Source organism: Amblyomma maculatum, chromosome 11, assembly GCF_055883805.1.
Source record: "Amblyomma maculatum isolate TAMU_Amacu chromosome 11, ASM5588380v1, whole genome shotgun sequence".
NCBI lineage: Eukaryota > Metazoa > Arthropoda > Arachnida > Ixodida > Ixodidae > Amblyomma > Amblyomma maculatum.
The window spans coordinates 77,625,975-77,651,257 of NC_139354.1; positions in this window are offsets into that span (position 1 = coordinate 77,625,975).

A 25,283-nucleotide genomic window follows, 5' to 3' on the forward strand; every position below is an offset into this window, starting at 1 on the left:
ACCTGGCGATCTTTAACGTACAGATGAACGACCACTGCCACGCCCGCGCTCTCTCACTAGGAGCATCAGATGCCACTCCTCCTCCTTAGCTAAAACGCGTGAAGCACGCCTAAAATTGTAAATTGATTGATAGGAAAGGTAAGCGTGATATTTGTAACACTTCATGGAAACCTCAACTGCGCAACAAGGATATTATGAAAAATTGTTATTAAAAATAACTGCATAGGCATCTCCTGCCGATGTGCCAATCTCAGTAAATGGGGTTTAGGATGACAAGTCTGTAGTAGTTTATGCCCACTCGGGTGATGATTCCGCACGTCGGAGGCTAAGATACACCGCTGCAGTGGGGGTTCATGCGGGTCGGTGAAACATTCCCTGGGCTAAACAAGCGGGTAATCCAGGCTTAACCCGGGTCTGGATGGTCCTAGGCTTCGATGCGAACAGCGCTTGACTTTACTCGAATGCCTCATGCGCCTTTTTGTCGTTGCTGTGAAGCGCTGTGCGGAAAAGACGTCAGTGGTGTCACGTGCTAGTTACTTTTCCCCTTGTCGACAGTCGAATCCTCTTCTGCCACTCATTGGCTGATGTTTGCTTTGGCTAGTGATGATATCCACCTGGAACCGGTTAAGGTCGAACTTCCAACAAGCCAGTTTCTCCCTCTCTCACTGGCCTCTGTGCGGGAGGCAGTCTGTCTATGGACTCCAACATAATAAATGGCCTCCATTGTTCTTTCATTCCAGAAGTCCTTCCTTCCCCACTCCGCTCCGCTGCTGACAACTTCGAACACGTGACGTTGTGGTCTTTCCAACGGCAGCCATGGAATGCGGATGGTCCCACTCGACGTGTGGTGGCAAAGATGAACCGCGATGGCCTGGCAGTAGCCTCACGCACGTGCGCAGGCACTAATCGACCCAGCGTTTACAACATTGTAACACCTGCAGCTGTTTAGCACGGCATTGTTGATTCCGATGTTGTAACCGAATAACGTAAGAGAAAATTGGAGTAGAAGGATAAGGGTTTGATGTGAAAGCTTTCCCGCGAGGGTAATAAAATCCCTTGGAAGGCCAAATTTATTCTCATCTTTAACATAAGGGAAACCTTCCATATAAGAGGCGTCAACGGCGTTTTCCCTTGCAATTAAGACAGACCACTGACTGCAATATGCCTTTTGCCCTCGGCAGCAAGGAACTATATTGTCGGAATTTTCCTAAGTAATATGAATAATAAATAAATATAGTACGGCAGTTATTGATAATAATAGCAGCTTTTAATAAACAGATATAGTACTGCAGTAATTGATGATAACAGTTTTTACTTAACAGATATATATTTTCGTGAAATTGCGAAATAAATCTTAGATGACACTAAATTGTGTAATTTTTTTTAAAGGAAGGTTGTTCACATGTTGGGCAGAACCCTCATATTCTTGAAATAAATGCCCGAGCAATTTATAAACGATTTCGAGGGTTTCGCAGACTAAATGACTAGGACTGCCCATTTTTACACATATATAGTTGCACATCCACTTATGAAAACGTACAGTCCATATCAAAACAAACAGTATTTCTAAAATGCTCTGAGTTGAAAGAGCAACATGATCATTTTGAGCAAGGATTCATTTTTGAGTAGTCCCCGGCGTTATAAACTAGAGCACACCTTTATCACATACTGGTAAGGTGCAAGGAAATAAATCAGGAATCGTAAACAATGAATTGATGAGAGCCCGTCAGTCATTGCTTAGTCTATTGAACATTCCTAGGTCATGCTAGACCACATTAAAAAATAACATTAAAATAATACGAAAGAATGCGATTCATACTGTTTGCTGTATATTAAACGGCCCGATTATGCAAAGTGCGCAGTTGCTGAAAAACTGTTCGTCGAACAATGTTGTAAAATAAAAAAAAATAAACTTAAAAACGATAATTACGGACCAAGAAATATAGGAGGTAGAATTAATAAGAACAATCTACAGATCACATGATCAGAAAGCGTTTAGAATTCGACATCCACTCGAATAAAGTAATACAGATTATCAGGGCCTTAAATAGTTAATAGCTGTTATTACGCGCCATGTTCCATTTATAATGTGTTAAGTATACAAGTATCAACAAAAAAAAAAAAAAACTAGATTTCAGAAAACGATAAGAAACAGAACTTTGTCTATTGAGAGTGCAATAGCACAAATGCTACCAAAAACTGAAAGAACATTTGTTATCCTTTGTAGGAAAACTAAGCACGACAGTTATTTTCGCTTAATGATGTATTGAGGCGAAGATTTACAAACTGGTACGCGTGTCTGCATGGCTACAGAGTATACCCTGTTCACCGTTCGCCTATTCTTGCCACAGCTACAAACTGTACAAAGAAGACCATCCTTGGAAGGGGCACCAAACAGTTGCAGGTGGTTCTGCCCTATTGCAGCGCATTCCTCCGCACTCAACATACTTTCCTCATTCTCTCGCCCTCCTCTTCCTCTTCCACGGAAGCAACCTTCCGAGCTCACTTGCGTGGGAACCGCCATAAACGTTTTGCTTTATCCGAAATATGTGAGTAAACACTCATAGTGAAAGGTTGCGGCTTGAGGGTAAGAAACACGATGTATTGCATTCCACGAAACTTGCAGGAAGGAACGCGGAAACGTAAAACATATCACTAGTTTGTGTTCATTTTGCTGCGAAACAAAGAAAAACACTTTACTACTCACGTATAGAACACCCATGAGTTTAATTTGTATCACTACTTTCATAACATAAGACTCTTGTTCATGGTATATGGCTCTTACGCTCAATCCTACGTTGTAAGTTTGAAAATCGCTCTATTACGTCTCGGCTGACGGCAACGGACATTACGAAAACACAGTGAAAACACGAATAACAGTGAAAACACAAGCCAAAAACCACGGCTGAATAGGGGTACTCATAATTAAATTCCTTTAAATCAACCTCACTACTAATCATTCTGATCAGCTACCAACATCCCTTAATCCGCACAGGTGCACATTCATTTTACAGATGTGATTGAACACGGTATATTATTTTCTTTTATTTGCTGAAATCCCAATTGCAAATATTTTGAAGACGTGAGACGCCCGTCTACAGCGGCAGCCGTTAGGGTTGCCAGCAAAAATTACATTCTAAGATGTTTTGTCTCTCAGATTACTACGATGAACGGAGAAAATAAAAATGGTTACAATATAATAAGAAATGCTATTCTACATGATAATTAGATAATACGCGTATGAAGATCGGTACTAAAATGCAAGGCTCTTGAAATATTTACAGCAAGTTTTTTAGCGACTGAAAAGGCAACTTTTATTCCGGCATGACACGCAGTTTTTCTTTAGGTTCAGTTTGCCAAACCTCTATGATCAATCAGTAACTAACCGCTCATACTTTGATGTGAGCTTTAATACATTCAGTTCCACCAGTTTCATACGGTTCAGCACAGATCCAGCACTCAATACCAGAATAGACTTGCACTAATTAGCTAAGGAGAAACCTACCACTCTGAACAGCGAACTAGAGAAGGCGTGGAACGCGGATTTTTTACACGCGGTATACGCCGCAAATTGCGCATAAATACTTGGAACGGCGTCGGCCGTGCGTTAACTGCCTCGATTTTGAGATAATTTCGAAAACAAATATATCGAAGCAGAGAAAAAGATGGAAAGCAAAAACAAATATGGGCCGAATAAAGTTTTGTTGTTCATGTATTGAAATCGTGCTTTTAGGCATGCACAGATGTATTTACCAATCTTGTTTCTGCTTCCTGTGCTATCTTGAACTCTATGAGACGCAGATGCGAAGTCTGCATGTTTCATGTTTTTTTTTTCTATAGCAGGAGGCGAGAGATATATTTTAATGATAGCAGATGATTCCTGACACTTGGTAAAGTTTTTAGTAGGAGGATACATCACAAACCAATACGGCATTACGTGTGTGCACGACGGTTCACTTTTTTACTTCGAAATATTGTGTATAATATACAGGAAGCGTTCATATCAAGGAATAAGACTGATCTAAGAGATACGTACGGAAGCGCAGCAAACAAATATCGCTATCTTTTGAATCCCATAAGCCGCGCAACGTTGCGTGGACGGAAGTAAAGACGATAAGCAATAAGTAAAGCAATGTTAGCCTTGTAGTTCGGTTACACTTTTATTGCAAACGTTTACTCTTTTCAACCGCGTCTTCTGGGGCATCTACGCCAGGGGATACTCGAAGCAACAAAAAAAGACAACAAGAACTATAGATCAGAAACGATTGGTTTTGCGTTATGCCACTTTATTAGTTTTTCGTTTTATTCTTCCCTAAGAAATCCAGCAAGTCGTATTCATGCTAATGCTATCATTTTCTTCGTGATTATATGATACAAGGAGAGCTCTAGCTACGGAAGTACCCAGCTTAGTAGTTCATCCGTAAAGCTGACTATACGCCATCGCACACTTCGTATCATCTCACATGAGTAGTTTCGGCCCGAGAGAACGTAATGAAATTTCTCGTCGCCCCTGAAGCAAAAGAATATGCCAGGCGATGAAGCGCGTAAACGAAAACGTCTCCTCATGATTTCACGCCCCCTGCAATACGGAGATGTTCTACCGACAGGCAGCTTCCTAAAAGCATCTACAGCCGAAGGAAGTGTTACAGTTGCTTCCTTATGTGGGTGGAATTCCAAGTAAATGTACAGCAGTGCCCAGTCGAAAAAAACTACAGAACCGTGTCAAAAATGCGACAAAATATTCTGTACTTCTGTCGTAAACGTCAGATTTTCCTGTAGTACTGTAGTTTTTCTGTAGTATGTTGCTGTTGTCTGTAGTTCTGTAGTACTTTTCTGTTGTAACTACAGAAATTTCTGATCTTACTACAGAATGTTCTGTTGTCACAACAGGTTTTCCGTCAAAAGCCGCACAGAAATTCTGTTGTAACATCAGAAAATTTTCTGTAGTTTTTTCCGACTGGGTGCAGCAGGTTTATATAATATAAAAGTGAATTTCGCCGCATACGCCAACTATAGGAAGCACTATACTGTAGTATATGAGTAGAAAATGTTGGCACACGTTTTCCCTCTCTCTCTCTTTTTTCTGAGCCGTGGCACCATATTGGCGAAATAGTTGCATGCCATACCGGTAAAGAAGAATTTTTCGATGTTCAGAGTTGTTCATTTGGTAAATGTAACAGCTAGAGCCTTAAAGATGTAGGCATCCTGAGGGAAACTCTTATGTAGTAAAAACATCCCTGAATACCACTTGAGTCTGTTATATGTCTCCGAGCTCTCGCCCTGCATCTAAGTTCCTCCAAACGTTTTTATGCAAATCAACCGCATTTAATTATAACGTCCTCTCGGGCTAGCTCAATATGACATGGAAATTATTTAGCGCAAATAAAGTATAAAGGCGGCAGACAGGTGATGAGGGTAAGAATTTCGCAGGAGTCAAGTGGATGCAGCTAGCACAGAACCGGGTTAATTGGAGAAATATGGGATAGGCCTTCGCCCTACAGTGGGTATAGTCAGGCTGATGATGATGATGATGATGATGATGATGATGATGATGATGGTGATGATGATGATGAACGTATACTGAAGGCGAAAACAGGGGACAGGACATGGCATAAATGGACTTATAAGGGACAAAGTGTTAAACAAATCATAAAGCTTAAAGTTAACGGAACACAGAATGATGATAGAACAATCAATTAGTCTGGATGGAGTACAATATTCAGCTAAAAACGAACAAGGACGATGGAAGCATCAGACATATGCTTCTTAGAAGGGCTTTGTTAAATGTTAGTTATTGACAGCACATGCCTGATTCATTCATCGTCCGTGTTCCTTCTTTTTGTACTTAGCCCTTGGCAACACTCTTATCATAACTGTTCTCTTAGCTTATCACCTTGTTTGATTTTTATCGCTCGCATGGCCTTTACACCTTGCAGCGTTGACTGATCTAATTATCCCGTCACTTCGGCTTCGCATGCCTGGTACATTCATCGTCAGTTTGCGTTTTTTAATGAATTGAGTACTTTGTCAAGGCCAACTGAATGCTTTGTCATTATTTTGAGTTCCATCACGTTTTAACCTTATCACTTATTTCGGGTTTTTTTGCTTATAAGGCTTTTACAGCCTGCGACGTTGCTGAATTTCATTTTCTTCGTCACTGTTTTGGTTAATATTGTGCACGTTTTGGTCAGTAAATATTAGCTGCCAGACAGCACTCTTTTCTATCACTTCTTTTCAGCTTAAGGCTACTTCGTTCTCCCCGAAATTTGTTTTTATGTTGTAACCACTCTGACGTCCAATACACTATTATTATTGAATCGACAAGCACCTTCTCTGAATACTTAAAGTTAATAAACATATTTGGGTTATTATAAAATGTATTCATTAAACGGTCAAGCACCACCGAGCATAGGTTTCAATGTTAATACGCGTTCATAATTTTCCGAGCTGCTCCAGTGCAAGTGTTTCGTATCGACATTCTTGCGCTGGAGTGAAATTTTCTGAAGATGGTAATATCAAAAGCACAGTGCAGAGCAATATACTTACCCTTGTCAGAATGATGGCTGCCTTGATGACGGGGTTGTCCGCAGAAGCAGTAAAAGAAGCAGATCTTTAAGCGCCATACGCGTGAATCTCGCACGACGGAATAATTAGAGCAATTATTTCTTCTTTCCTTTCACTAGCGGCTGTAAAAAGAAAGACAGATGCCACAATATTGTCTGTATGGTTCTTATCGCAATAAGATATACGTTAAAAGGAAGTCATATGTTAAAAACAATCTCTTCGCCGCGAACTGTCAGAGCTCCTCTTTCTGTCAAGAGCTCCAAAGCAACATTTTATGAATGTACCTCTCGATAACTGCCAACTGTGAAAGACAATACAAGCAAAACCATATATTCTGCGCTTGATGGCTTGCTGGGAACAAAATCCCCAAAATTATTTTGAACAATCCATCGGGCTTATCATAAAAAAACCTGTTTCTGAGACATTTAATATGATGCCGGATTGGCTTATTCTTTTTATCCAAGTTATGCTTGCCTGTTTAAATAATACAAATGAAGCACTTGGATCAGGCACATGGAAGCCACCACTGCGGCCGCTGCATGTGGACACAACCGCAAATTATCTCGCAGTCAATTAAAACAAAATCCTACGAAACAACTACCTATGATGAAAATAATGCAGCGGTTTATCTGTAGGTTAGCGCAGTTCATGCGATTTGTTAGGCCTGTTCAGCTAGGTTAAACCTTACAAAGCTTAGCCTTCGAAAATATTTTGTTGCAGCCACTGCTCGCTAAATGAGTACTCCATACCTGTGATGTGACGTTACTGAAATTTTAGCTTAGCTAGGCCTCTTAGGCTTAACTTTGCAAAACGTATTATTAGTTTTAAGAGCATGCAGCTAAGGCTAATATTACGCACTTCGGCAGTAACGTGCTTCCGTATTGTGAGTTTACAGAGTTCAGGGATTGCCAGATGCCTAACGCGCAGCTAAACCTATAGCGCGTTGAACTATGTTGAGGAATACGTAGTTACGGAAAAGTGTGCTAGAAATCAATAAAACATAATTTCTGACCTATTCTTCACACGGGTTTATGAAATAAGCAAAATTTAATCTCATTTTGGTTGTAGTGTTCATAACAGCCAAGGGATAAAATTAGCAAGTGACAATATAAGCATGCATTACAAAGCTGGTATATAGGAGACTCGTCTAGGCGAGCGGATGAGGAAATCCGGAAAGAGATGAAATACAATGCTAGGCAATAAACGCTTTACATAAATTTCGTGACTTTCTGTGGGCGCTCGGATAAATGTAGGCTCCTTCTTGATTGGAAATGTATTGAGCTTTGGTTTCCTTATTTTGACTAGTATATGGATTGAAGACAACACTCATATCAGATGGCGTCAACTGCCTACTTAGGACATTTTTGGCAAGCGGACGCAGAGAGGAAACGAAGAACGGTTCGAGCTATGCAGTAAAGCAGGTCGTTGCAGATGGGCGTGCAAAACAAAAATCATCATTATAAAAAAGAGAAACTCGGAAAGCACTAAGCGGCTGGTGTGACTGTTTCCAGTTTCTATTTAACGCGCATGCGATGTCAAAGCAACGAATGCTTACACCCGGCAGCAATCGGCGTCCCGATGGTTCGGAATTCTCTCTTGATATATCTGTGGTGTACTGTTGAAGCGCGAAAACTTCGGCTTTGTTTTAGAAATATGTGAAAATAAAATCTATTGAGAGTGGTCTGTGGTAATTCGTCCAAATGCTTTGTGTAGCAGTCGTATTTCGGAGAAGAGAGACCAGGCGGCGTGTGAAATGAACATCTTTTGAGCTCCGCATAAACACAGCAAGCCGATGTTTGTATTGCCTTTTGACACGTTTAAAAAATCGCATATAAAGAGATGTATATGTATATATTAGACAATAAATACGAGTTCCGGTAGACACTACCCAGCAAAAATTGTCCCCGGAAGAAGCGTCCACAAAAAAACGTTGGGGGCGATCTTGGGTTACTTAAACAATGATCAAAAATAAAGGAAAAATGTTTTGCCGGTCGCTGAAATTACATTCTAATGTCTGAAGCACCCGTGCAGCAGCGGAGGATAGAAAAATAATAGGAAAAGGATAGCGAGGAGAAGTACAGAATAAATCAATAGCAAGTCAAGTATAGGGGCAGAGGAAAAAGCCCCTTGTTGCGAAAAAGAAATAATGTCCCCAACGGATACAAACTACCGCATCCTCAAGCCTTCCTCTCGTCTCGTGCTCCTGGTTTATCAGGAGTTAATTTATTCTCCTTGGCATTTACTGATTTTACGCTACTTATTACGCTATTGTTTTAGCTTGGACATTATTTGTATTTTTTGCTCCTAACGGTTTTATTGCCCTTTGTGCTAGTCTGCGTTATAAAGGGTAGACTGCATTTCCCCATAGCGAGCTACAACTATATTCATACAGCGCTTTCGCCTGTATAGGTCTGGAAGTGACCGAGTATTGAGGAAAAAACCTGTAAGGGTGTAGGAGTCGCGCTGTGTATCACACCTCGTCGTCTTCAACCACTTTCATCTGGGCACAAGAGTTTTAACTTGTGCTATTCGGTTAAAGTAGGCCAATAGCCTACTCTATTTTTTTCAGAAGAGTTCGTAAAACGGCCTCTCAGAGAAGGGCTCACACTATACGTAGGTACAATGATAGTTTGCTGAAGTGATGTGGAGATACTTTTCGACTGAAAAGTACCCGGTTCTTTAGATTTAAGTAGCCTACGTTGCCTTTCTTCAGGCTGTTCTTACCGCCAGCAAAAGCTATTCACTTCTGGAGGCTACAAAAGTGTCCCACCTGCGCCAGATTTAGCCAACCATATAAATAAAAGTCGGCGAGCAACTGAAAAAATGGGCAAACCCTTTAAGAACTGCAGCGTTGCTGGTGTATACCTGCATGCTGAAGCCAAATGTTAAGAAATGCAGAGTATATTTGATAAAGAAAACCACATTGCTCATCTTGTCATTGTGAGGCACCGGAGTGCCGCTGGAAAGACACAAGGGACGGGACAACCCGCCGATACAGAGTTTACTTGAACAATAGAAACCGAATGTGGGCATGCGGAGACTGCTGAAAACCAACACGTACGTACAACCGTGCTGCGTTTGCTGGATCTGCTTCGGTGGATCGCGAGCGTGCGTAGCACTATAGTGCGGTTAGATTGAAAAATGCACCATTATGAGTTTCTCTAGAATGATTTTTTCTGACTGTACTATATTTGCTAATATTACTTTCTCATGGTTGGGGAAGGAGGCGTGGAAGAAGAGAAGAGACAAGCGTTGCCCATGCCCGCGGTTTCATTTCAAAGAGTTAAGGGCGAGGCAATCCCGCTACGCGATTGAAAATTTCAACACGGCGCAGCGCTGCAAAACTAGTTTCGCCGGTGTTTAGCAATTGGTTCTCGGTATCTTCTCGACAAGTTAGTGGTGATGAAAGCGCATCGGCGACGAAAGCGTCTGCATCGTCAATACCAACGGGCGTATATTGCAGAGTAGGGACCAGCGAAATTCGTTGAAATCAGTCTCAATCCACGACAGCAGTTAGAAGAAGGCTATAGTTTGCACTTAGAGGTGCAGCCATAAGTAAACGCAGTATGCTTTTCCGTAAAAATAAAATGGCGCTCTCTGCACTGGAGATAAGAAAACGATATTTCGCCGAGTGAAAGGGCAGTGGCGACTACTACTGGTTGGCACATACCACGAATGCCATTTTCAATTATACAGTGCGTGAAAAATTTTAGAAACATTTTGCGTTCTCCGTTTATTTTTGTTCACACCGGTACATGAAGACATAAGAAAACGGGCCTACGGCAGTCCAATACTAGCACCCTCTAGTAGAGCGAGAAAATGGGACTGCTATATCGAGTCTGTTGGCTACTTTAAGCCACTTCAGATAACGAAGTTTTGCTGATTAATGAGCTAAGCCGGTAATTTTGTATATAGTCCAGAATATCTGTACATTTTCTCTATTTAAAATCCAATATTTAACGCACTATTCAATGAAGCCATTGTTCTACTCTTTATTTGACTTATTGTCACTAGTATAACTCGTATTTCATGATCTAGCGTGGCTTTCAAGTATCAGTCGCAAGCAAGCCGATCATTTGGTATTGGCTACGGGACTCCATTAGTAACGGCCTACCGAGAGGCGAAACCAGGATGATGTGCGTGGTAAATTGCTCCTCTTTAAAAGCAAAATAGTTCCCTTTTTTGAAGCTCGTCAGTGTTAATGTAGTAGAATTTGATTTTACACCAGTAAAGGGAACCGTATACGTTGGGATTACAAAGGAAAAATTTTGCTATTTGAAAAACAAAAATGAGATAATCACACGTGCATATAAAAATGTTACATTTCAGTTCTAGAAAAGGCAGCATGCAGAATGTAGAATATACGTTTCCTGTTCCTTTCAGGAAACGAAGTAAAACATACAAAAACCTCATCGGCATAAGGATTCAAACCACCATTCACTGCAACTCAGCACGAGCACGCTGAGCTCTCTCTACACCGTGCACAAGGAATAACCTATTTTACTGCACTGCCCCAACTGCGCTCTTTATACAGTCTAGAAATTGCGGCCATAGGTAGCCGATTGCTCTCTGCGCAGATGTCATCAGCATGCATGTATGGGGTGTTGCAAAGGCACCTTAAAATATCCTAATTTCTCTATGATAGCAGCATGGTAATAATTATAACACGCATGTAATGGCTGTTGTAAAGAGAAATGATATGGACTAAAGTCTAGCATGTTGCGTCATTTTTCCTCACATGCGGTCAGCAAAACGACGACGGCAGTAATTATCTTCCGACAACTATCTCAACCCCTTAGTCCCTTTCTCCTGCTACCGAAAATTCATAGAAAAATCGGGTGGGCCATGTCTTAGGGGATAAATAAAAACAAAACATGAAAAACTTGAAAATATGCAACTTGTGTCTATGCGCACGCGTGTGTGTGTGTGTGTGTGTGTGTGTGTGCGCGTGTGCGTGCGTGTGTGTGTGTGTGTGTGTGTGTGTGTGTGTGTGTGTGTGTGTGTGTGTGTGTGTGTGTGTGTGTGTGTGTGTGTGTGTGTGTGTGTGTGTGTGTGTGTGTGTGTGTGTGTGTGTGTGTGTGTGTGTGTGTGTGTGTGTGTGTGTGTGTGTGTGTGTGTGTGTGTGTGTGTGTGTGTGTGTGTGTGTGTGTGTGTGTGTGTGTGTGTGTGTGTGTGTGTGTGTGTGTGTGTGTGTGTGTGTGTGTGTGTGTGTGTGTGTGTGTGTGTGTGTGTACGCGTGCGCATATAGCGTGCGCATATAGCGTTGCTGACAAGTGGTGCTTCCAATATCAATCATGAACGCTATATTACACAAGAGTCAAAAATATTTATTTTATTTTCTGCGAAGCTACTTGTTTGCACCCCGGCAGGGCAATTTTATACAGCTGTAACATGCTCGGCGCCATTATGCGCCGGTCTTCTGGCAGTCTGATTGCGACAACGTCTATATCGGCGCTGCATATCAGTTTGCCTAGAGATAGCTACCACTGGGTTCTGTGTCAGGAGCAAACGTAATTCCTTGCGCTTGAGAAGAAAATGCCTGCCTTTGTTATCTCGATCGTCTTTATTCAGCGTGGCATTATTCGACACTTCGATAGAGAAACTTTACGAAGATGCATGATTAAACCATTTCGTTTTGCGGGTGCGACGTAGCGATGCACCGGAAAGTGTATTTCGCAAGATATTACGCCCACAGTTTACCCTTTCTAGGGGCTGGGTGACCTGGTAGTGGTTTTGACATAATAGATATTATGCTTAAGGAAGATGGACGATGACTCAGGCATAGGCGATTACCAGGAATATTAAGGTAAGCATTTTGCAGGTGCAAGCACCCAAGAAAGCGTCGAACGACATGCATCTCATTAAACCTTCCTGCTGGGCGAGTTGGTAGTTCATCTTGATGTAGGGGTTTTTTAGCGCAAACAAGGACAAAGACAAGAAAGGCGAGAAGTACACACACAAGCGCTTGTGCGTGTACGTCTCGCCTTTCTTGTCTTTGTCTTTGTTTGCGCTAAAAAACCCTACATAAAAAAATACATTTCGGGTGGTTCTTATTATTAACTGCTACAGACTGGAAAGATATGATTGTCCGCTAATTGTGTGTTTCCAATTTATGTGATCGTGTTTATTTGCAGCAATTATGATGAATACAAGCTTTCGTATAATGCCGCGTTCTGCAGCTCCTTCCAAACTGGAAATGTTCATCGTTTTCCACTAATTGTTTTGCTCATTTCACTTGTCCCTTTCGTTATAGCTATTTTTCTAGTGTGGTCACAATACCTGTTCTGCGCACTGTATTGTTTTCTATAAAGCTGACTGAGCTACCATTGATTTCGTCAATCTGTTTCAGGTATGGCCGACGTCTATATATGCCGCTCTCAGAAGGCTCCATATTCCTTGCACTGGCTACCTGTTCCTCAGCCCACAATCTAATATTAGTCGTGCCCGGTCATAGGCGCATGGTCACACAATTCTGACCGTTGCTTTCAAGGCCACGAAATGAAAAGGGATAGTGCTCTGTTGGTGCGCCCCCGCGGCGACGAAATAGTGAACTTTGGTGAGTATGACAGTACCTGTCCTACTCATTTCCCTCCTTTCAAAATTCACTTAATCTCTGATCTTTTCTCTCAGTCTATGTATAATTTACAATTACCTCCACCAACTCTACCGCACTGTTAAGGTTTATTAAAAGTATGCGACTCAACCTTAGCCTGGTACGTCCAAGGAATGATGGCGAGCTTCCTCTTCAGCTTTCCGTTTTTTTCTCTATAGCGCTACCTAACAATATTATAGCCCATGTAATAAAATGCCTGCTTTAATTTTTATTGCGAATAACGAAAAAATATTCTTGCTATTGAAAACAATGTTTAATTTGTGCTGTCAATAGTAGTTTTCATTATTTAGCATGCAACCTTCGAGAGAGGCACAGACCCTTATCAAGCCGATTGCTTCTTTGCTTTTGTTTGTGCCACATACTTCCCCCATGAATGTAAAATAAAGTTGAATTGAATTGATTTCATAAATGTGTGCCGCCAGTTGCGGCACGTTGTTTAGAGTGCTTTGCTCACCTCTTTTCTGCTGCCGTTGTTCGGTGCAGAGGCCCACAAGCTGAAATTTCGCGACCTATGCCAGCAATTATGTCCTCCAAAAATTGACATAGGCCAATTTTCTTTTCCTAAAAGCCTAATTCTCAGCAAGTAAAAATTTCGTTCTTCTTCTTGCTAAGCAAATGACTTTCTTTCTAAACACAAAGACACGCGTCGTCCGCTTGAGCAGCGATACAGACGGTACCGCAGGAAACCTTACAGATAGGTTGCCTCGTCTACCGTTTAGTAGCTACCTAATAGTTGCTACCTAGCTAGTAGCTACCGTTCAGTGGCTCTATGTTGCCAAGAAGGATCCCTGGATGCATTACAGGAAACTAAGCTGACAGGAATATAAGGAAAAGCGGCTCGCACACTCCCTTCATCTGAAAAGGAAGATTAGTGCCTTGATCCGCTGCCTCGAATATTTTGTACATTTGTCTACGGCAAGAAAATAATTATGCACTCACTTGGAAGAACAGTCTTCTACATTGCTTCAGTCGCTGCTACGCGCTATTAAAGTAGAAGGTACCCAATTGAAAAAATAAGCGCAGCCGGGCCCAGCGTGTCCGCACCATACCCGATTAAGGGCCCAGTAAAACACTGGATGCAAAGACGGGACATACTGGGATGCGGCATACGGCAAGCTTCGTGTACTCGTGGCACTGGTCTCATGGAGAAACAAGATGTTGAATAAAAATTGGCTGTTGCTTGGCCAATTTCCATACCAAGTAGAACTGCGGAAGCAACTAATTACGAAGATTTGCTCCCCTAAGGCAATCAGCCTCTTCTCGCTCAACTACACCTCAGCTGACTGCGCCGGTACCGGCGCAGTGCCACATATATATATATATATATATATATATATATATATATATATATATATATATATATATATATATATATATATATATATATATATCCCGCGTATGCGCAGCGGCTCCGGCGTATCGGCGTTCCTTGGACGCGTTCAAGCCCCTCTCCCGGTATGCTGACGGCGCCCCAGACTGCAGGGCTGCATTTGGCCCCAGCGGCCGTCATGTTCGGAAGGGCCACCCTACCATAGTGGAAGGCTACGGAGTAATGTCGACCACCTAGGGATTTTTAACGCCCACAGACATCTTACAGCACACGGACGCCGCTCCGTTTTCCCTCCATCGGAACGTAGCCGTCGGCGGTCGTGTTCGAGCTCGGGTGCTCTGCCTAGAACGCGGGTGAACTGTGATGCGTGCAACAGAAAGCTGGTTGAGTTCGATGTGAAGCTTGGTCGCCTGAATCAAAGCTTTCGCTCCAAATTCGGTTCAGCAGCGTTGAAACCCTGAAATATTTTTCGAAGGCCAATGATGGCACTACGCATTTGCAGCGTGGCAGTCGCAGAGGTGGCGGCTGCACATCTGAGTCATCTGCGCTGCGGAGGAGTTGGAGGTGGCCCCAGCACCACAGCTGTGCGCCGTGTGATGTCACTGCTCCTTGAGAATGCAGATCGGAATGCACGCTGCATCAGTAGCGACGGCACCTCGGAATAACACGCGCAGCGGAGTAGTCGGTGGCGGCTCTGCGCTGCTCTCCGGGCTGTCCGGGGCTCCACGAAATTGCTCAGACCTAGCATATACTGTTGCTTCCGCAACGAAACAAATAAAGTGAAATAAAGCAACTTGCCATGCTTTCGCTATAAATTTTGAAATAATTTCTTCACCACTAACTGCAGGCCGATGAACTGAAATGACGCGACCCGTTAAGCACTCTCGAGCTATTCCGCTCCAAAGGTTGCCTTTAAACCCTACGCAATGTCTAGAAACTGTTTTCAGCGGCTCCAGTTGTCAGTGCGTGAATGTCTGGAAATAGAATCTTCTCGAAGTGTAATAACGCCGAGTGGCACAGTGAGGCATGTACTCTCCTTCTGCTCCTTCGAATTTTGCTTTAACACTGTTCGACTTAGAATTGAATTTGCCGCAGAACAAACGTTTTTCGAGGTGCGTATTGGCAGAATAACCTCCAAACTGCTCAGCTTTATCATTTGATTTTAAAAGCGGTGCTCAAAGCTAGCCCTGAGATCGTCCATATCGGGAACGAATACCCTGCGGATACATAGTATGCCGCCATAGAAGTTGAGCAGTGAGTCGCGCGACTGTTCTGAATGCTGACCATTATGGGCATTCCTGAGTTGATGTCAAAATCAGTAGGTAATTGTTTCATAAACAAAAATAATTTGCGAAATTACACCCCAGAAACAGCAGCCATTCCTTGCGGCCTACTCAACGCGAGTTCTACGCAGCGCAAAGTAACGTCGAAATTAGAGACGTTATCTGCGAATATTCAAACATGTAATGCTTTAAGTTTAAGGCTGTACCACGAGTAGTTGTATGTCGCTTCAGCAGCTTACAAGCCATTAGAAACACTGGATGACGGTGTCGAAGCGGGGCTATGGAGCTTGTGGCATTTTCCAACTTCTGTGTTTTCGCTGATGCCGTTGTCAGTCGTCCTCGTACGATCACTGATGAGTCTATAGTAGTGGCTCAACATTGCAAATTCCGCCAGCTGAACGTAGTACATGCACTGCAACTACAAAGGATGACACTGCGGTGTGATTGCCAGAAATATTAAAGCGCTTTCTTGTCTTTGGCACTGACGCTCATAAATCGGCTGTACTGCGCTAACGTTTCACAAGTAGCTACTATATTAGAACGTATTCATGAATAGCTCATATGCATTCACCACTGACTTTCTGCGCATCTTTTTCACCTCCTTTTCCATATAATTGCCCAGTTTCAGTACCAACAAAAGCCTCATTTAATCAGGAAGTGCTTTTTTCGATCGAACATGTATCACGTTATTGTCATTACCAGCCGCACCGCTTGTGCCGGTATATGTGTGCATCGCACGGGCGTTGGAATGCGGTGTCCATTGATGATTACAGATAAAAAGCAAGTGAACAGTGTTAGCCTCTAGCGGTCGTCCAGAATCATCTATTGCGATGCCAAACAACGCGTATGATGGAGCAGCGCCTCTGACGACATCCTTCTTATCTGTAAGGCACATTTGATTCGACCCCTTATGTAAATTACATTGGCCGCCTTAAAGCTGCTGCTCGCTGTCGCCACTCGCGGCACGAAGCGCCAAATGCTTGGCATTCTCTCACACTGTTCGTTTCACGAAACCTTCAATAAATTCAGGAATAAATTCTTAAGTACTAGAGTACAATATTCCCACTATTATGCGTTATTCCTTAGTATATTTGAAAAAAGGACGTGGTGTGCATAAAGTGAGCTGTTTGTCAACTATTGAATTTTGATTTAAGTTCAGGAATCATTACTTGATATGAGGAGAGATCTGAGTTAGTCACGACACTGTTATGTTCTAGTTTTATTGAAAACAATCAAGAGCATTGGACCGTCCGATTGCTCGATGCTGTATTCTCAAATGCTCAGTCACTGTACCTTCTACTTCACGAGGCCCTCGACGCCTTTTTTCATTTCACAAACCAACCTCTGCTCTAATCGTTCCTCAGGGGGAGGAGAAGTGAGAGAAATATCTCCATAATTGGGATGGTAGCGGCATTACCTGCCGCTTTCTTCGCGAACAAAGCACTGTTCCATTCGATCCAACGCCTCTGTTCTGCCGGTATATACCGAGCTTGTTACGAAAGTAGCAACAATGAGGATGCTAGGATCGTTCTCTATAGAGCGTCAGTGCGTCAATGTGAAACGTTGTCGTTTCACTGGTGCGGCCGTAGCTAGCCTCCTCAAGTACTTGTCGCTGAAGCAGAGCATGAATAACCGTGATCCACATATTCTCACTTATTTCACCACCTATTCCAGTACTGCAGTTGATCATTGCATTACACTTCAGCGATGCGGGGACATTTCAAGTCATGTCCGAATGCCTGAGGAACGCTTCACTGCCTAAATGGTATAGAGCCCACAATTTACGGCTAGGAGTGAGCTCGTTCTGCATGATGGCGTCTATACAATGTGGCGCACCTGTGGTGCAAGACGTGTTCCAAATACGTCGCAGGGAGCGGAGAAGGCACTGGAGTCGCAATGGAGCTGTGCAAACATCTACTCTGCATGCATGAACGGCTTGCCTGTCGCCCTAGGGTAGGTAGTTCGTCCGACGTGCGACGCTATCCAGCTATCCTGGCAAAAGGGATGTTTGCGGCCGGCAAAAGGCATGGAATTTTACGCAGGTTTAGAAGAAAGGCTCCTAGAATGCTTAGAAACCGCCGTTGGCATTTGGTTCTGGGGAATCTAACTTGTCGCTGCGGGTACATTTATTCTAACGCGCTGCGAAGAGCATGAAGGACGCGTGTTTTCAACACTTTCCGCTCACCCGAGAGCCCTCCAAAGACAGATGACAAGAATAACACAGCTAGCTCAGCGATCCACGCACTAAGCGGCGTGGATCGCTGAGATAGCACGCAGTAGAAACAAAGACGCTCCACTAGATGTTTTCACATGTCTGTAAGAAAGCCCTACAAATTTGCAAAAATTCGGCTTCTGTCACACAATGCAACCTAATACGAGGGCTCGACTCCAATAACATTCTTTTATAGTCTCGTGCACTACAGCCATTCTATAAGGAGTGCAACATACCACAGGTTTCTGGAATTGTGTACCATTGCAGCCTACGGAAGAATTGATGTTTTTCGAAATACGATACGTGGCAAGGGCCACTTAGTTAGTGGCCAATCGATCGTAAGGCGAACAGAGATCTAGCTGACACTGCAGCGAATGCGTTCCAACCAACAAATCAACTGCAAGTGTATCTTTGTTGCAGCTAGGACTGTGGAATCAAAATTTATTTCTAGTAAATACGCGAGCTGATTTAATTTTCAGTACCCATGCTGCAGCAGTTGCCGTAGCTCTGCCGCGCTTATAGATGGAGGCCATAACGGCGGCATTAAGCTCTTCCCAGGTGTGCCGAGAACACTTACAAAGGTAGAAAGCCCAAATTACAAGGTTGTGCAAAGCATGCCATAAGCTTTTTTGGGTGTGAAGGACATCACATTTAAGTGGTAAATAACGCTTGCTTTTGGGAGAGTTGGTTAGCCATGTTGATTGTAAAAGCTCAAAATAAATCACGGACAACAGCAATTTTAGCTGTCGTTTGTCGGTCTTTAGCTGTAATTTCTGTTTTTGTGCTTTAACGATGATAATGTGCTAAGCTCAAGGAAGGCGCAGAACATTTTTTATTCCTATTTAAAGTGTATGTAAAAATGCTCGCTCTCGCATTCTAAGTAGCGAGCTTTTTCACCATACAACCCAAGGTTCAACTTCATATGAGGCGAGGAATGAAAGTTGTCAAACATCGTATGCTATTCGAAATGACAGTCGGCTGATCTATAATTGAGTACGTCTTTCAATAAATTGATTTCGTTGAAGAGATCTTAATTATTTTAGGTAACTATCTAACCCACGACCGCGGGATGGAGAGCAAAGCACACCAGCGACTGGGATACGCCATACGATCTTTGTACTGCTTGGTTCAGTCGGTTTAGTGTGTGGTTTGTTTGTTTTTTTATGTATATCGAAGGGGTTTAAAGTAAATGCTATCGCAGGGCTCTAAGCTGATTACTATGTATGTGATTAGAGAGGACGACAGTCCATAATCCCACACAAGCCCTAAGACAAAGCTGAAGTGGCCTCTAATTTTTATAACTATGGCGGTTTCCCTGTACTCTCGCGACCTCTAGCCGCAATGTATTTAAGGAGACATACCACACTCAGTTACACCGGTAACTCGGCTGCCGCAGTGGGCTGCCTTCAGTACGATTGATTGAAAGTTGAGTGTATATGTCACCAGACATGTTTTTTGGTCGTTTGTAGTCACCTGAGCGCGTCTGGGCGTGGTACCAATGCTCGGAGGCCAGCGACATGAGTTTGCCATGGGAATGTTATCACAACTTCGCAATCATCCAGACGATCTGCTGCGATAGCAAGACGCTTATTGACTTGATTAGTCCCGACCACTACACACGCCGATTTCGGACGTTACTGGCAATCTGCAGGCCCCGTGAGAATCAGCTATAGTAATCTTTTCCGGAATTAAGTACTCTTTTTATTCCCAAAAGTAGAATTACGTCATCTGATTACTTGTCTCTTGATTCATGGAATCTTTTTAACGTCCAATAAGAAATATCGGAAGAAAGGAAGCAAATCAATAAAAGCGCGGTCTCTTAAGTGCGGTCAGACAAGATGTGATTAATGCGCTGTACAACTTGTAATTCCGTATGCAGTTCTTTGCACATGATTCGGCAGTAAACAAAATACCCTCCACCAGTGTACTAAACTGACCTTCCTGCATCGTGTACGCTTCCACAGGGTACCGTATTCTAAGGTCTTCTCATGCGTGCCTGGATATTAAGGTTATGCGTGTGAAGTGGCAGTTACCTGATTCACTGCTGTGTCTATTTCTTCAAACGCGCTGTTCAGCCTCGCACAACCACCGGCCAAGCTTGTTCATGGCTGAACCTCACTATAAACAAGGGGCCTTTTAAAGCGGAAGCACCCCCACCAACATCCTTGAGTTTCGTTGACGTGGCTGTGGAGACATTGTCAAAGGAATCGCCGCCAGCCGGCTTTGATCTCACGCAGACTGAGAGATCAGTTTCGGTGGCCACTGCATTAGACCACTGCACCACCAGTGTAGGCCACTTCTTCATGTCCTAAACTACGTAGACTCGCAGCTTGTACACCTTCTTTAGCTACTTCTAGTATACCCACATCCACTTGCAGATATCAATTTTTCTTTCCCACTCAAATCAAATATGCAATTGTGACCCCACAAAAGTACCTACCGCTCATTACGCTGTTTACATATGAAACAAGCAGAACACAACTGCACAGATCTGAGTACCTCACAGCTGCATCGGAAATTAAGTTTTCTTGCCCTCACTTTCCTATGATCGCTGAGTAGATATCCCTTAACTTCTGCACTTTCACTTTTGGTGCATTCTAATTTGTTCAGAGCAGCGAATGAAGAAACAGTCCGGGCCCGGCCAATATCATGCGATCCTCTATTACATCTTATTCCTGCAACAAAGATCAAGCGAATAGGCTTTGCGATATATTTCAAGATGTCCGTCAGATTGTTTCACCTCATTGAAAAAAAAAATTACAATGGTTCAACGCTGCTGAACCAAATATTGAGCGAAATCATTAGCTGCAGGTGACCGAGCGTTCTTCTTCTCTTTTTATTCTTCCTCAGCCCACATATAAAGCCCCGCTTTAACCAAGCCATATGAACGTGCATTAGTGGCCTATAGGGGTAACATGAATTCCAGTGTCCTAGCAGACTAATTCTGATATAACCATCCCACGTGAAACAAGAGACCCAAGTTGGCAGCTCCTGCCAGCCCACGTGGGGTGTGACGTTACAGCGTCATGTGGATAAGACGTGGCTACCAGCTGCGCTACGCTGAAGGCTAGAAACCTATTTTAGTATTGCTTTCGCAATAAAACATAATAATAATAATAATTGGTTCACAGGAACGGGAAGACGCAGTATCTCTCTCGCTTGTTTCTGTGGACCCCTAAACCGGGCCATAAGGGAAGGGAAGAAAACAGGATTGAAAGTGGAAAGAGGGAAAAAGTAGCTGTAGTGGAATCTATGGACTAATTTTTATTTATTTTATTTTATTTTATTGATACCCTCAAGGTAAAACATTACAGAGGGAAGTGGGGATTACAACAAAACATTTGGCACATATAAAAACGTACAGCATGTAATGAAATAGTGAGAAAAACAAACAAATAAGCAGATCATGGTCATACATAAACATCAGTACATTATAGCATATACGTAAAACACTTTTGTGCTAGGCATCATTGCGCAACATCGGACACAGATAACTGGAACAATGGTAACCGCTCAATTGTGGCCACTGACGAAGGAAGGTGGCTCCAGTCCACAGATGTGCGAGGTATAAACGAGTCAGAAAATGCTTTGGTGTTACATGAAATTAGGCCGACATTGTGTGCATGATCAAGGCGTGAAGATATGTATGTGGGTGGTACGAGCAATTCATCATGTAATATGTCGCGATAAAATATTTTGTGAAAGAGGTACAGTCGCACAAGTCTGCGGCGCGTTGCTAGAAGTGGTAAACCTAGGTTTGATTTCATGGCAGTCACGCTAGCGGTGCGATGAAAGTTCGATAAAATGAAGCGTGCTGATTTGTTTTGAACTGATTCTATCTGATTTGTAAGAACTTCAACGCCTGGGTCCCATATAGCCGATACATAATCTACTTGCGAACGAATTATGGTTTCATCCACATGATGCGATTTCAGATTACAAGAGTAATTGGCTGTCATTGAGCCACTATGTTTGTGCCTACCTCATCGTAAATTTGAGTTGTCCAGGGTTTTTACTCTTGTTTCGCCACCCGAAGGTTTACTAAATTATTCACTTCATAATATATTAATCCATTTAGAAACGCCGACAGAACGCGGAACCCGCAGTCTACTTTCTAGAACGTTGTTTTAAATTTTGAGGCAAATAACTTCAAAATTTTTTGGCTACCGTTCTGCGAATTTTCATGAGAAGGTCTAACCTTCAAAGGCGTAGTGAAGTTCTGCTTTTTAAGTATTTCGCTTGATCATTACGAGAGGTGGCGACACCGGGACCACAACAGCAGATTGTATTTTTTTTGCGCACTCATTGCGGCTACTACTATACTTCAAAATTACTTATGTTTCCAATTATGATTGGCGCACAAAGTGAATGTTATGGCGCAATCATACATTGCAAAAATGCAGTCAAAGTTTCCAACTGCAGCAATGTGGTTGTACAAAGGGTACAGATGAGGTAAAATAATAATACCTTACTATTCCAAGCGTCCTGCTACAAGCTTAGGGTGTGATGTGCCCTCATTTACAATTATTTTAAAATCCACCCATCAACTTTGCCTGTTTTCTAAGGTGCTAAAAAATAACAGTTTTGGTAGCCTAGGTGTTCAGAAAACGGTAATATATTGTACCTTTCCAAATGGAACAAACAAGGAAAACATGTTAATGGTTTTGGCAATACCTTCGCTTTGACACGAAATCACTCATTTGAGCGTGAGGCCAAACTATTGCACCAAATTAATCAGTCAACGAGGCCATCGTGTTGACGCATCTGTGATTAATTACGGCACTTCGCATTCATTATGATATAACATCTAAATAGACTCATAAACAAATAACAGAATAACAAGCACAGCTCAGGCGTCACGCTCGGCTTGGAGCCTATGCCGGAACACGTTCGAAGAACATTAGCGACACAGCGAAGCTGAGCAGATCATTAGGCGTCTGCGGCTAGCAGGCATGCTGAAGCTGCTGGCTAATTCATTCCTCCAGTCGCTCACGTACTACCGAGAGACGAGTTCTAGGGTGCAAGTAGGGGGTTTGTGGAAGGTACCGTTTATTTCAATAAACCGAGCAGTACGCCGTAGCTATAAATTTCCATGCGGATAGCAAGCGTAATAAATTGGACTTACATTCAACATAAGGACGTCATGATTAAATCCGACTAGAAGCAATGGTTTATCTATAAACCGGCCTGTTTTGGACGGATGCTACAAAGCCATAGGAAGAAGGCCTGCAAGAATCGAAGGAACGCCTAGTACTGGTGTCATTCATAATTATCAAATTGTATTTACACTTTCGATTGGCTAAAACCACAATATACCACAAAAAGCAAAACGAAAATTGTTTGAAGACTTGATATGCATTCTAAATAATCAGTTTGCTCGAGCAGAAAAGGTAGGCTTTTGTAATGATTTACTGTCAGTTCAATAGGATCAGATTAGCGTGGAAATTTTCCTACGTAAATAATTTGTTTCCGCCTGTAAAATTCAACACACGCGTAGTGAGTCCTTTTTCTGTTTTCTCATCCGAATTTTAAGACAAATGAATCTAATCTTTTACCGCAGTTTTATTTGAACTTATTTACATTTCGGAAGCGGAAGGACAGAATGATTGCCCACGCCTCCTTATCTGTTAGCGAAGCTTTGAGCAAACAATAGGTACCCCTTTTATCGGCCGTTTAGATTATGTATATTTTTTGAGTTCCAATATTTTATTCGTGAAATTTCTGGCACGTCCGCAAATAGGCAGTAATGTTATGCCTATTCTACATAAAATGTATATTTAAAATTGGCTTTTCAAGAATGCCATCATAGTCATCATTGACATCATACCGACTGCGCCCACTGTAAGGAAACTTTCACAGTACTTTTCCGCCCTGTATACTGGCTGCCAACTGCGACTAACAAACATTTGATATATTTTTAATATCTAGGATGGATCTATCTCTGTCGACAACTCTACTAATGCCTTCTCTTCGGTACCATTTGTTCCCCTGACACTAAGTGGTAACTTCCCTCTATCATTGGTAACAGTAGTTGCTTAGGATCCTTCAATTTGTTTTTACAAAACGTAGCAATAAACAACATTTAAAGGCGAGAAATGCAACGCAACCGCTCATACTGATAAATGTCATGCTTTTTTATGCAACAGCAATATTTCCAGACAACAGTTCAGAGCCGGAAAAGGTAAAAACGCCATATGGTCAATAGGTTATCATCAGTAACCGTCTGTCCATAGATTCTATAATCAAGACTTTCGGCGGCGCTTCTATCACAGTGCTTAAACAATGGACATCCTTTGTCTCAAAGAAACAATGTCAATTTTCTTTCCTTTAGATCCTAACTAAAAAAATTCATTAATGAGCACATGTGCCGTTACTCGATATTGTCGCTGTCTATCTCGTCTTGTTACTACTTATATTTTTATTTTCTTGTCCCATGTCGTTGCCCATAGTTTAGTATCATTTTCGGCACCCAATTTCCGAGAAATGGTCACATGTGTAGGCTATGAGCATCAATATTACAATACTTAGTTCATTATATGACCCACGGTCTAATTCTAACTGCTTTTGTCTGCATTGCCGTTTTTATTCACCTCTTCAGTGCATATTCGTGATCGTTCATGGCGGCCAGTTTTATTTATTTATTTATTTATTAATACTGCAATCCCTGGAAGGGATTTTCGCAGGGTGAGCATACAGAAAATAGGTAAGTATAAATATAACAAATAAGTACAAAGGCCACAAATTAATAATAAGCAACAAAACACAACAACAAAAATGAAAGGCTCAATGACGTAACACAACAAAAAAGTACACTAAGGCTAAGTACACAGTTGTTTTTATAGATAGATGCATTGCCTTAGTAGAATCTACACATCGATGTCTATTCAAATCCTTGTATTCTTGGCTAACCGTGCAGAAATTAGTCCATTTGCTCATGTTATTTAGGCCTCGCGCTCCGGTTTTGCTTGTTTCGGTATTTGTGATTATGCGTCACTGCTCGTCACTTTTATATTTCAGGACTTCTTTCAGAAGACATTCTTTTCATCTTAATTACCATCGAGAAGCCAAGTTGAAGGAAGCATCAAACTGACTACAGTTCACACAAGGTCTCACAGAGTCAGTGAAAACCGGTTCTGCGCGAAGCAGGATATTTCGATAAATAAGGTTTCGTAGCGCTCTTTCAAAGCACGGCGACTGTTAAGTGGGCACCTCGGCGTTTCTACACACTGTATCTGCACTGATGCAGCGGCGGTGCATCGTCTTTTCTTAATTTCGCTACCC